Raw genomic sequence first — 12,197 nt, 5'->3', positions numbered from 1 at the left:
TTCGGTGGATTTACAGACACAAAACCACACCATAGCGAAGGGGATTTTCACACAAGCTATCACGTCTGCTTCATTGATTGAGTTTCTCAACCATCCCCCAGTACCCCCCAAGGCACCCCCCCCCCCAACCGTTCAATACTTCCACACGAGCTGAATCAACAAACTTAATTGACGTTTTCTTGTGTTGCCAACTCCATGAGAAAATTGCGCTCTTGCTTTCTCTTTGCTTTATTAAATAATATTATACCATTTTATATTCATTCCCGCCCCCATCTCACATCCTCTCTATACATTACCCATTGCTGTGCACGAGGCTATGTGATACAGCAATTTGCAATTGTTACATCAACATCGTCTTCATGTCTTCATCATCATTGGCACTGTTGTCGTCATTCTTAATAATAAACCCCGGCGATGACTTTCCCCACAATACAAGCAGAACATATTTTCATTTAATAATAATAATAAAATGTTTATTCATTAAATATACAAAATTATTTAAGAGTTCACAGATCTGTTTTCAGCTTACAAAATAAAGAGAAAAAAAAAGAAAAATTAATAAACAAAATTCATTACAATATATGAAGAGAAAATATTGAGAAAAACTCTTCCAAAATTGAAAAGAAAAGAAATAACAAAGAGAACAAAACAAGACAATCACGAGACATAGAAATTTTAAGAAGAAAATATTATTGATCACTCAAAGGTGTAAATTTTTTATCAAATGAATCCCTGCAATCAGTGGTCATTTCATTTACAGTTTTTACTTTGAAATCAGAATGGAGAGAGGCGGTGGAGTGGCGCCAAGGCAAATCAAGAATCATCTTCAAAATCTTATTTTGAAGAATTTGAATTTTCTTCTTGTGCGTTGCCGCACAGGAAGACCATATTGGAGAACCATAGTTGTAAACACTTTGGAACATTACTTTATAAAGATTTAGCTTAATATTTTTATCAAGTCTAGAATATCTAGAAATGAATGGGTAAAGAATTTTAATATATTTGTTAAGTTTTTGGATAAGAAAATCAATATGGTTCTTAAAAAGCAATTTTGGATCTAGGATGATTCCAAGATATCTCATTTCTTTTAGCCAAATTATATTGTTAGAGTCAAACTTTAGAGGCTTCCCATAAGGAAGATAACATTTTTTACGCCTTCGTGTAAAATACATTGCTTGTGTTTTATTAGGATTAATTTTAATTTTCCATTTATAGAAATATTTCTTAACTTCCTTAAGGCCTTTTACCAGATCTTTTTCTATTACTTTTGGGCGCTTATGAGAAGCATAGAGTGCAGTATCATCTGCAAACTGCGAGAGTTTGCAGTTACTACTAGGTTTTATGTCTGACAAAAACAAGTTGAAAAGTGAAGGACTCAATATAGATCCTTGAGGAACTCCGGCAGTTATGTGTTTTTCAGAAGAAAACTGATTTTCAACATCTACAATAAATGATCTATCTTTTAGAAATGATGAAATGATTTTAATTAAATATTTTGGAAAATTAAACTGAAGCATTTTATGTAACAATCCATCATGCCAGATGGTGTCAAATGCCTTCTCAATGTCCAGCAAGACCATCCCCGTAGATTTTCCAATATTGAAATTATTTTTAACATGAATAGTTAGATTCTTGATAGCATGATTTGTGGATTTGAAATTACAAAATCCAAATTGATGTTTTGGTATAATATCATGTATATCAGTAAAAAAGAAAATAGCATCTTTCAATATTCTTTCAAAAACTTTCCCCAAATTAGACAGAAGACTTATTGGTCTAAAACTAGATATCTCATTAGGATTTTTGTTTGGTTTTAATACTGGCTTGACTACTGCTAGTTTCCAGGCTGAGGGAAAGTAACATAGTCTTATGCAGCTATTAAAAATCTTAGTCAAATATGTAATTGCATTCCTAGATAAATTCTTTAGTGAAATATTAGAAATGCCGTCTTTGCCTGGACTTTTAGAAATCTTTAAATATTTAACAATGGATTTAATATCTTTTGGTTTTATTAAAGTATTAGCATCTAAATTTATATAATTTATATCATTATTAATTTCTGCATTTGAACTTTCAACAATTTCTTTAGTAGAATTATCACTAAAATTTTCTGTGATTTTATGAGATTTAACAAAATAATTAGCAATAGCTTCAGCTTTATCTTTAGGTGAACTCAAAATAGTATTATTATCTTTCAGAGGTGGAATTTTGCCACCCCGACGTTTGATTTTTCTAATAAGGCCCCACAATGGTCTATCTGTCTTTTTAAATTTAGCCAAAAGCTTGCCCCAATTTTGATTATTCCAAATACGAATTTTCTCACTAATAATAACTTGTAACTCTTTAGCCGACTTTTTATCCAAAATATTTCTTGACCTTTGCCAATGACGTCTTAGGTCATTCTTGATTTTAATAAGATTCTTTATCTCTTGAGGAAGTTCATTGAATGAATTATCTATTGTAATTAAAGGGACAGCTGAATTTTCGGCATCTAAAATGAGTTTAGTAAATTTCTCAATTTTTCCATCTATTTGTTGAGGAGAATTTATATCTGCAATTGAAAATTCATTAAGATTTATATTTTCATCAAGAATTTTACGGAATTTCTTCCAGTTAGCTTTCTTATAATTTTTATGTTTTAAAATAAAATTGTTTTTCTCAAACTCCTCAGAAAAATTTATGGAAAAACGTACAGGAAGATGATCCGAAGACAAGCGGCATTGCACCTCCGGCTTTGTCATATAATTTGGACTATTAGTCAAAACTATATCAATAGTAGATGGATTAATTTTTGAAGAAAGAGGAACATATGTAGGTGAATTTGGAAAGTTTATTGTGAAATGCCCATGAGACATCTCATCAAACAACAAATTCCCAGCTCTATTAGCTTGTAGGCAACCCCAAAATCGATGCCTACTATTTAGATCACCACATAAAAAGAAAGGAGTCCCTCCATGATTTGTCAACTTCTTAATGTCGGACACAAAATATTGCCCACAATTATCCATTTTTGAATCAAAACCAGCAAAATATGCTGCAATTATTAAAATTTTTCTGTTATTAGTAGTCATAACTTCAATTGAAAGTGACTCAATAATTTCTGTTTTAATTTGTTTTAAATAAGAAAATCTTAATGTTCTTTTAATTGCAATTGCCACTCCACCACCCCTTTTATCCATTCTATCATTTCGAATTATTTTATATGTAGCATTTGAAAAACTATCTGAATGTGTAAGCCATGTTTCTGTTATGACTGCAATATCAACAGAATTTTCGATCAAGAAATCAAAAAATTCTGCTTGTTTATTTTTAATGCTTCGAGCATTCCAAAAAATGATTTTAAGATCATTACTCATCTTGCTTATATAGGAATTCAACAGTAAGTCTCATGATTGTGTTGAATTGCTCAACTTTGTTAGTACATTTTGCAAGTTCAATTACTACTCTATTAGTTAGTTTCATGATTTCATCCAAAGAAAACAGATCTGGGTTATTCTTATAAGGTACTTGCTGACTTCGGCGAGCCTCTGTAGGTTGATTCCCATCATCAATTTCATCAATGGCCATTGGGCAAGAAGTCCCAGCTGCTTGCTGTTCAGCCGTCATCTCCAAATGAGTTGGTCGATTAATTTGCAGCTCTTCACGCACCTTACGTTGATAAGCTTCCAGATGATCCTGGGCTGGAGTATTCAGACGCCTCAACCGAGGAAAATCAGTCTCCGATTCAATGTTTGGAGCAGGCGCTGTATTACGAGGAGCACCTCTCTGAGTAGTTTGGCGTCGTGGCTGCATCTTCTCACGAATCTGAAGATATTCTGATCTCTTCGGGCAATTTGCAGAGCGCGCAATATGTTTGTCACCACAGTTTGAGCATTTTGCAATCACATCAGGATTTTTGGACTGTGGACAATCTGCTGTGAGATGCTTCTGGCTGCAAATCCCACAAACTGCTGAGCGGAAGCAAAAGCGATGCATGTGCCCGAAAAGATTACACTTAGCACACTGGATGATGTTGGAGGATGAAGTAGTCTCCTTCTTCCTGAAGATGTCCCATTTCACACAAATGTTATCAAGGACCCTGACTTTCTTGAGATCATTCAAAGTGATATTCTTCTTGTTGAAGAAAATAATGTAATTCATATGATCTGTGTAGCGAGACACTTTCATCTGCATTGGCTTAATGTCCACTGGGGTCAATTTCTCATTTTTGAGAAGAATCTTCAATTCCTCAACTGGCATATTGTACAAACCAGTGAGCACAAACTTGTCCAATTTATCAGCAGATAGCTGATAAAAAAAGTACTCAATGCTCTCTTTGTTCAAAGCCTCTCTGATCAAGGCAAAATGTTCCGGTTGGGACAATTGCAATTTGATGCCAATACTCATGAACTGCAGTGAGTATGACGAAATTTTGAGAGATTTCACAATAGCGTTGATTTTATCTCTCGATGAACCGGTTATGATCAGGGGAGCAACTTTTTTACTCACATCATCCTTTGTTGTCTTCGATGAAGTTCCAGCTTTTGAAGGTCGCTTGCCCCCACCATTGTCAACTGATTCAGGCGCATTATGCAATGCTTCAAATTGGTTGTTCGTTGCAACACTATATTCCATGCTGCTATCAGAATCCATGTTGCCTTGCGCCAAATTTTCCTCTTCTTCTGGAAGTTCTGTAGATAATGCTTCTGCTTCTAAGCACAATTTTTTAGCACTTGATGATGAAGATCCGGCTTTTCGAAGCAACGAAATTGAACATTTCTTTGCCACACGTGGCACCACACCAACACTTGAGTCTTCAATTATTTCTTTTAATTTCAGTTTCTTCACTTAATAATATATATATACAATGTAATTCAGTTCAATTCAGAAGATTTAATTAGGAAAAAATTTGAGAGAAATTAATCAAAAATCACTTGGAGAGAGAGCTTGAGTAGATACGTCTGCACGCTACGAGTTCCCAAACCGGAATGAACATATTTTCATTTGTATCAAACAGTTTATGTGAATTATATTATGTCTTAAGGTAAGACTTTGGGAAATTCTTGAAATATTTTCTAAATGAAATTTTCAAAATTATTATATTTATTTTTAATGAATTTCATGGGAGTTTTAGAACTTAATTCAATTCACATCTGAATAAATAAATTTCAGAATGAAAAGTTAATTTAGAGCTTAACCTTTGGAATGCGGAGGCCTTGGTAGTTACGTAGAATGCGAAGGTGGGGTCGTTGAACGACCCCAAAAAGAAGGCCAATTTTCTCCCAAACTATACAACCTGGAGTTGTCGGGTTAGTGCCTATAGATTCCTTATATAGTCCTCTTGCACCCTGCACCACAAATTCGCCGCCCTAAAATACTTAGAAGGAGATATTAGGGAAAAACATTTTTCAATCATTTTTCACAATTTCTTTTTGAGAAATTTGCCAAGAAACTGCAATTTTTTTTTCACTCTTCCCCACATCCCCTCACTTCCCGCAACGTGATAAATGGCAATATTTCTCGAATATTCTTTATTGTTTTGCACATTTACATGCTTCTAATTATGTTTTGTGTTGTTTATGCTCTAAAAAATTTTCCGCAGCATGACCGTTACACCAATTTTTGAATTCCCTTCTTCTACATTTTCCTTAATAACTTTTCTTGTGGTTGTCGGATTGAGCTGAAATTTTTACACAACCTCCTCAGATAACCAAAGAACTTATTTCCAAAAGATGGGAATGGTATCTTTTATATTTATGGAGATATAACACGAAATATAGCGCTGGGGTCGTTCAACGACCCCGCTCCGCATTCCAAGGGTTAAATGCAAGAATAGCTTAATCAACGTATATCTTTCAGAAAGTTCGCCAAGTTAAGAAATAAAATAGCAAAATATCAAGAGGTGATATCTGGATGAAAATATTCGGATGATTCGTTAAAGAAATCAAAATATTCAACAGACGAATATTTCTTTTTTAGTCCTAAATTGGTAGGAGCAAAATTTTAAAGAGTACTAAATTCTAACCAAAGTGAAATTCAATTTAGTACTTTTCCCCATTGTATTCAGTATACTTTTCAGATAATATTTACTATGTTCTTGGCTAGAATTTAGTACTTTTAATTATTGAAGTTGTTTATTGGCTTGAATTTACTATTACTTCGGCTAGAATTTAGTACTTTTTAAAATTAAATTTTAAGAAGTAAATTCAATAATTAAAAGTACTAAATTCGATTTGAAAATATACTAAATTCTAGCCAAAAATATAGTAAATTCTAACCGAAAATGTTCTAAATTCAAAAGGGTAAAGTAATAATTTTAAAGCGAATAAGTACTAAAATATACTAAAAATAAATTCTAACTGAAAAAGCTCTGAATTCTATAGGAAAAAGAACTAATTTTAAGCCAAATGAGTACTAAATATTTTTTTTTTTTTTTATCTCCACTGTTTGCACTTCTGTGTTAAACACATTTGAACTTTTTGTGTCTTTTCCTCTCAAACCACAAATTATAATGATAATTTGGAATTTAAGAGGGGCGCGCCATGTGGGATCCACTGAGCCCACAACACTTTGAGTCATCTATTGTTCACTATAAAGATCACATGGCCACTTCTTCTTAAGTCTTCTTTCACTTTTGTCTCTCTGCAAAATATCTCTCTTCACTGACTGATTTGGGTGCAAGTTTAGTCTTTCTTTGTACTTTTCACTATATGTTCTAATTGCTTCTTTCACTGAGGGCACTTGAGTACTAAATATAAGTTAAAAAGGTTCTAAATTCAATCCAGAAAAGTACTTTAAAAAAAAACAGTTAATTCAAACCGAGAAAGTAGTAAATTCAAGCTGAAAATGAGAATATTCAGATATTTGGAAATATTGTGATTATTCGCTAACCTTCGGATTATTCGCCAAAACAATCAAAATATTCGGCTGATAAACACCCCTTGCAAAATATTGAGCTTTAATTGAATTATTGCAATAAAAATTTTTGATTGAATAGAATGAAATTTTTGAAAACTTTCAACCACAAATTGTAGCACCATGACCACAACAATGGTGATGATGGAGCAACACTGTGTAGTCAATTAATATGAGATTATTACGACTGAAAGATGATGTGCGAAGAGATGGGGGGCTTATAAACTCCCCCGCCAGCAATGTATGTCATCACTTGGTGTGTGTACATAACAATGGCTGGCGATGTAATGAAAAGGCCTCTAGGAATCTCAAACAATATGCATACATTTTCTACTATTCATATTTTATGCGAAATTATGGCTTGAAGCCAAACTCTATAGCGATTTATTTACACGTTGTCAAAATTTCACCATCTTTCTCCCATCGTACCCACATCATGCGTCCTTTTTTTATTCTTCCTCAAACCTAGTTCTACTAAATGTAATTTAATTTTCTCACCCACATACCGCGCATATGCTAACGCATGACCTCCACAAATGCATCAAGTATAAAACATTTCTAATATTCACGGTCATTTCTCATCGTCACGAGGCAAATTGAATATCCATTTGTGGTTTTTCTATTTATTGTTTCTACATACAAAGCATCCCACCCCCATGTTCCACCATGTGACCAGAATCGTAAAAAAAATGTTGGAAAAAAATGCAATTGACGGCATTGAGGAGCCCCACCCCCACATGAGGCTTTTCTTGTTTGATGGTTGAGTGATCAGAAATAGATTTGTCGACACTCACACGCACTTTGTGCCACAATATCTGTCACTTAAGCAGAAACCACCCCATAATGGGCGTATTGTGTTCAAGATGCTATTCTCACAAGATACTCCTAAAGGACATCACCAGTCAATCTACAATTTATCCACGCACAGCGACCTCCCCCCAAGTGGCAGAGAGATGCTTTCCACCTCATCTCCAACAATACTCTCCGTGAATTTCTAACTACATACAATACGCATCCTTTTAGACAACAAAAACCATCATATTGGATATCAACAATGCCAAAGAATGGAATGATGGAATAAAAAAGGAAAAATTTTAACATGTTTATCTTTCTTATTCACTATTTAATATTTATTTTGCTTCTTATGTGTGCTCATGCGAATGAATGACGATCCAAATGTTAAAAAAAGTGGAAATTTAATATTGTATGTTTCATTGGTAGACACACACATATAGAAGAACATTGGAAATATGAGTAAAATTGAAAACTTTCTATAAATAAACCAGGCGCCTCCATTCCAATCTCTTCTACCATGAACCACACAAGATCAAGGCAAAGACGTAAAAGTTAACTCTTCATTTTGAAACGTTTAAAAATTCTCTATTTTCTTGGATACTTTTGTCTCTAATTAATTTTTCTAACCTTCAAAGAAAAACCTAACAATCAGACACCCTCCCTTAGTTACGACACTACCCAATTCTACAAAGCCCCTTTCAGCTTCAGCTTGTCTCGAAATAGTATCCTTCATGGAGGCTTTTGGAAGCTCAAACCATTAACTTTCAAAGATCTTCTCCACAAAGTGCGTGACTTTGCGGGGAAACGCTAAAAGGGTGAACCAGGAGGGGGGAGGAAGACTTGATGGGAGAGGATAAAGTGAAATTGATACATTTCCATCGTGAGCCCATCTCCCTCCATCAGCCCAGAGTAACATTTTACCCTAAAAGAGAAGATGGAGTAATTCAAGCCTTAGGTGACGGATATCTGTCTGTAATTGACAAAGATTGAGGCACATTTATACCCATAAATTTTAGATTTATCATCTCATCCTGCGGAAGCATTGATTGACACCTCTGGGACTTTTCTTAAGGACAATTTTCTTTGCTATTTCCCCTTTAATTTGTGGCTGCCACACCTCCCCATGTGTTGACTAAACTATGCAAATTTCAAAATTAGCAACCTTCTGTTTTCATTCGCGCGCGCGTTTAGCAATGTATTCTAATGAAAATTCCATGAGTGAAAAATTTTCATAATATTAGATGTTTAATTGAAATGCTAAAGCACGCCTGAGTAAGCTTTTTAGGGCGAGCTTTCTCATTTCCAAATTTAGCAATATTACGTCAATTGTTTGTGTGCTATCGGCGTATTTAGGAGAGGGGGGCGTAACAACACTTTTGTGGGTAATCTATAAGGATGAAAGCATTGTATGATAATAGAAACTCCCCAGATGATTGATTTACACTCTGTCGATTATTTCACACCCAGATTCCACTTCATATTTCAACCGCATATTCATCTCAATCTCGCATTTACGAGGAAAACCCCATATCCTTTGCAAAAGCTCATCTCAAGTACTTTCGAGAAATCAAAACTCCCAACAGAGCGATTTTTGATTGGTGATCTCACACCAGCAAAAAATAAAATAAAATCAACCAAGAACGGATTGTGAAAAACGTGAAAATTGATAGCTCTCCTCACGGGTAAATAAATCATGATGAAAAATTATATCTATCGCAAGGAAAGGAATGCTTTTGCAGGGGAATATCCTTTGAAAATATCCCCCCTGAAAGAGGACGTGCCCAGAGAAATATCTTCTTGATGGGATAGAAATATTGATGCAGAAGAATTTCTCGATCACATTTTTCATTATTATTTGAAAAGAAATAGAAGCTTTCATTGTAAATCTGCAAAGTTGTTTGGACTCATCATTTTTTGTGATAATATCCTTTTTGTTCAAAAACTTTTAATTAATATAACGTGATATTGCACTTTTTAATTTTTTTCTGTAAATTAAATTAACATTTAAGAAGCAAAAGAAAAGTTTTATGTGATTCAATTCAATTTGTATCAAACAAAAATATTCAATAGAAGTCTTCCAAGTCAAACTAACTTTTCTAACATTCCAAGTTCAGGAAAGTTTTTAAAATCAATCTGTTGAAAGGCAAAAAAACTATTCCAACATCTGGTAAAAGTAAAAGAGTAGAGAATCAAAAAAAAAAACACGAGGACAGTCCAAACTTTCCAACACAATGAGATTTTTTTATTCAGTCAAAGAGCTTTTGTCGTCAAACAAAATCCCTTTTGGCAAATCAATCGTGAACCGTGTAGTCAAAGGAAGAAATATATTTAACAATAAGCGTTTTATGCGCTTTCGTACTATACATAAAAGTCAACTAAAGCACAAAGAGAGGCAAAGGTGTATGGTGGTGATTAAAGTTGCATTTTGTGTTCCACAGAAGATTTTAATGGAATTTCTGAGCAGTTCTAAACAAAAACCATTTCGAGGAAGTCATTAAAAGAAATTTAATATTTTGTTAATTAAAAAAAAAAACTTTAATTCAAAAAGACTTTCTTCGCGCTTCTTTATATATATTTCTACACGGCATGACCTTTTCTTCAAGTCAGCAAATAAGCATTTTATCATTCTCCATGAAATGATTTCTGTTTATGTTGAAGATTGAACTGAATATTGCATAACATTGTGGGTGAATTGTTTTATTTTCCTTTTGTTTGGTTGCATCTTCTGGGGGAAAATGTGGCGAATAATAAGCAACTGATTGAACAAATCAAATTTTATAACAATGTGCCTTTTGTTGTAGTTCTCTGCACCGCAACATGAAACAACATTAATGTAAAATAGGAAAGTTTTGGGGCCAATGTACATATATGCATAATGTTATTTTACGATTAAAGCTCTTTATCAAGGCAATATAAAAAAAAAATGAAAAAAAATCAAAATCTAAAACGTAAAAAAGTAATATTTCAATCTTTTTCAATTCCAACGTGGAAACGTCAGCACAGCAGCATAAAGTTGAATATGAAATTCTTGAAAATTGTGCATCAGACACATGAACAGACTTTTAAATAATTTCTCTTTAGGATCTATATATTACACATGTACATCTGTTTAAATAATTATGAATTAAATGAAATACAAACAAATTTATATAATTAAAAAAATATTTTGTTACTCCCTCATCCCAGTCTTGTCCACAAACGCAATTTGCTACTTTTTCATTTATTTATTTACCAATTTAATTATTCAAAGTCAAACTTTTTACTACATATAGTCAAATATTTACAAACAACATTCATGAAGTTTAAAATGTATAATAAAATCTCTTTTTTTCAAGTTAACGTACGCTGCTTATGCCAAAGTCATTATACTCTGGGAATTATTCGTTCTGTGTTAGTTTATATCCTCATGAGAAATTTCAACAGACGGTATGAAAACTTTAAAGCTCAATCATTTGTAATTGGATATGTATAATAAAGTTCCTACAACTCACAGGGAACTTTCTTCATAGTCGTTAAAATTTTCATAGGAGAGTTACATGAAGCTGAAAAGTTTAACACACCCTGAATATTGATTCTCTTCTAGCACATTGCTCTGGAAACATACACTCTCTACTCTACCTACTAAAGGTATATATATTACGAGCTTTTTTTGCATATAAGACAAGCACCATGTCTTTTTTCCCGCGCAAATGGAAGATGAAAGTTGGGAAAGTTACTTTACGTATATACGAAAATAAAAGTATACTGAACATTAGTACAGTTGTGCTTCTTATAACGTATTTTTATTTCTTTAATTTTCACTGCGAAGAAAATAAGATAAACTGATAATGCCCCTGATAGAACAAAAATCCTCATTTTTAGCGTCTTGGAAAAGTCCCAATACTGGCTGAAAGTAAAAATTGACGTAATTCTGAGCACGACTGTACTACGTAAAAGCAAATTGGCATCAACGCTTTCTTATTACCATCTAAAATAAACTTCTCAACGCAGAGGGGTGGCTTAACAGCTATTGAGGGTGGAATTTCCCACAAATATTCACCCCTGTAACCTTTGTCACCTCATGAAGAGGTGGTAGAGATACACATACTAATTAATTGCTCAAAAATGCCCCCGTACGAATGTTCCTCCTGACATTTATTTCACACACAGTGTATTATTCCCATTTATTTCTCACCCCCAAAATACGCACCACGCATGACTAAAACCACGATTAACCACAAAACAGCCTTAAGCATTTTAGCTTCGTGTGCAATTTCGAAATTAATTCCAAACACTGAAACACATTGTATTAATTTTAATTTAAAACCATTAAATACGTGGGCATTTAAATAATTTTATCTTTATGTTCATTTAAGCAGTAGCTTAAAAAATATTCTAATTGTTTTTTTTTTAAGAATTCATTGAATAACTTAAAACAGAAATATCCAAAGTTGGGTAATTTTAATACAACAGTCAATTAGTAATCTCAATTTAATTACATTTTTTTAAATCTTTTTAACGTTCTTTAA

Source organism: Lutzomyia longipalpis, chromosome 1 (assembly GCF_024334085.1).
Source record: "Lutzomyia longipalpis isolate SR_M1_2022 chromosome 1, ASM2433408v1".
Lineage (NCBI taxonomy): Eukaryota > Metazoa > Arthropoda > Insecta > Diptera > Psychodidae > Lutzomyia > Lutzomyia longipalpis.
Note: the sequence above shows the minus strand (reverse complement) of the source record.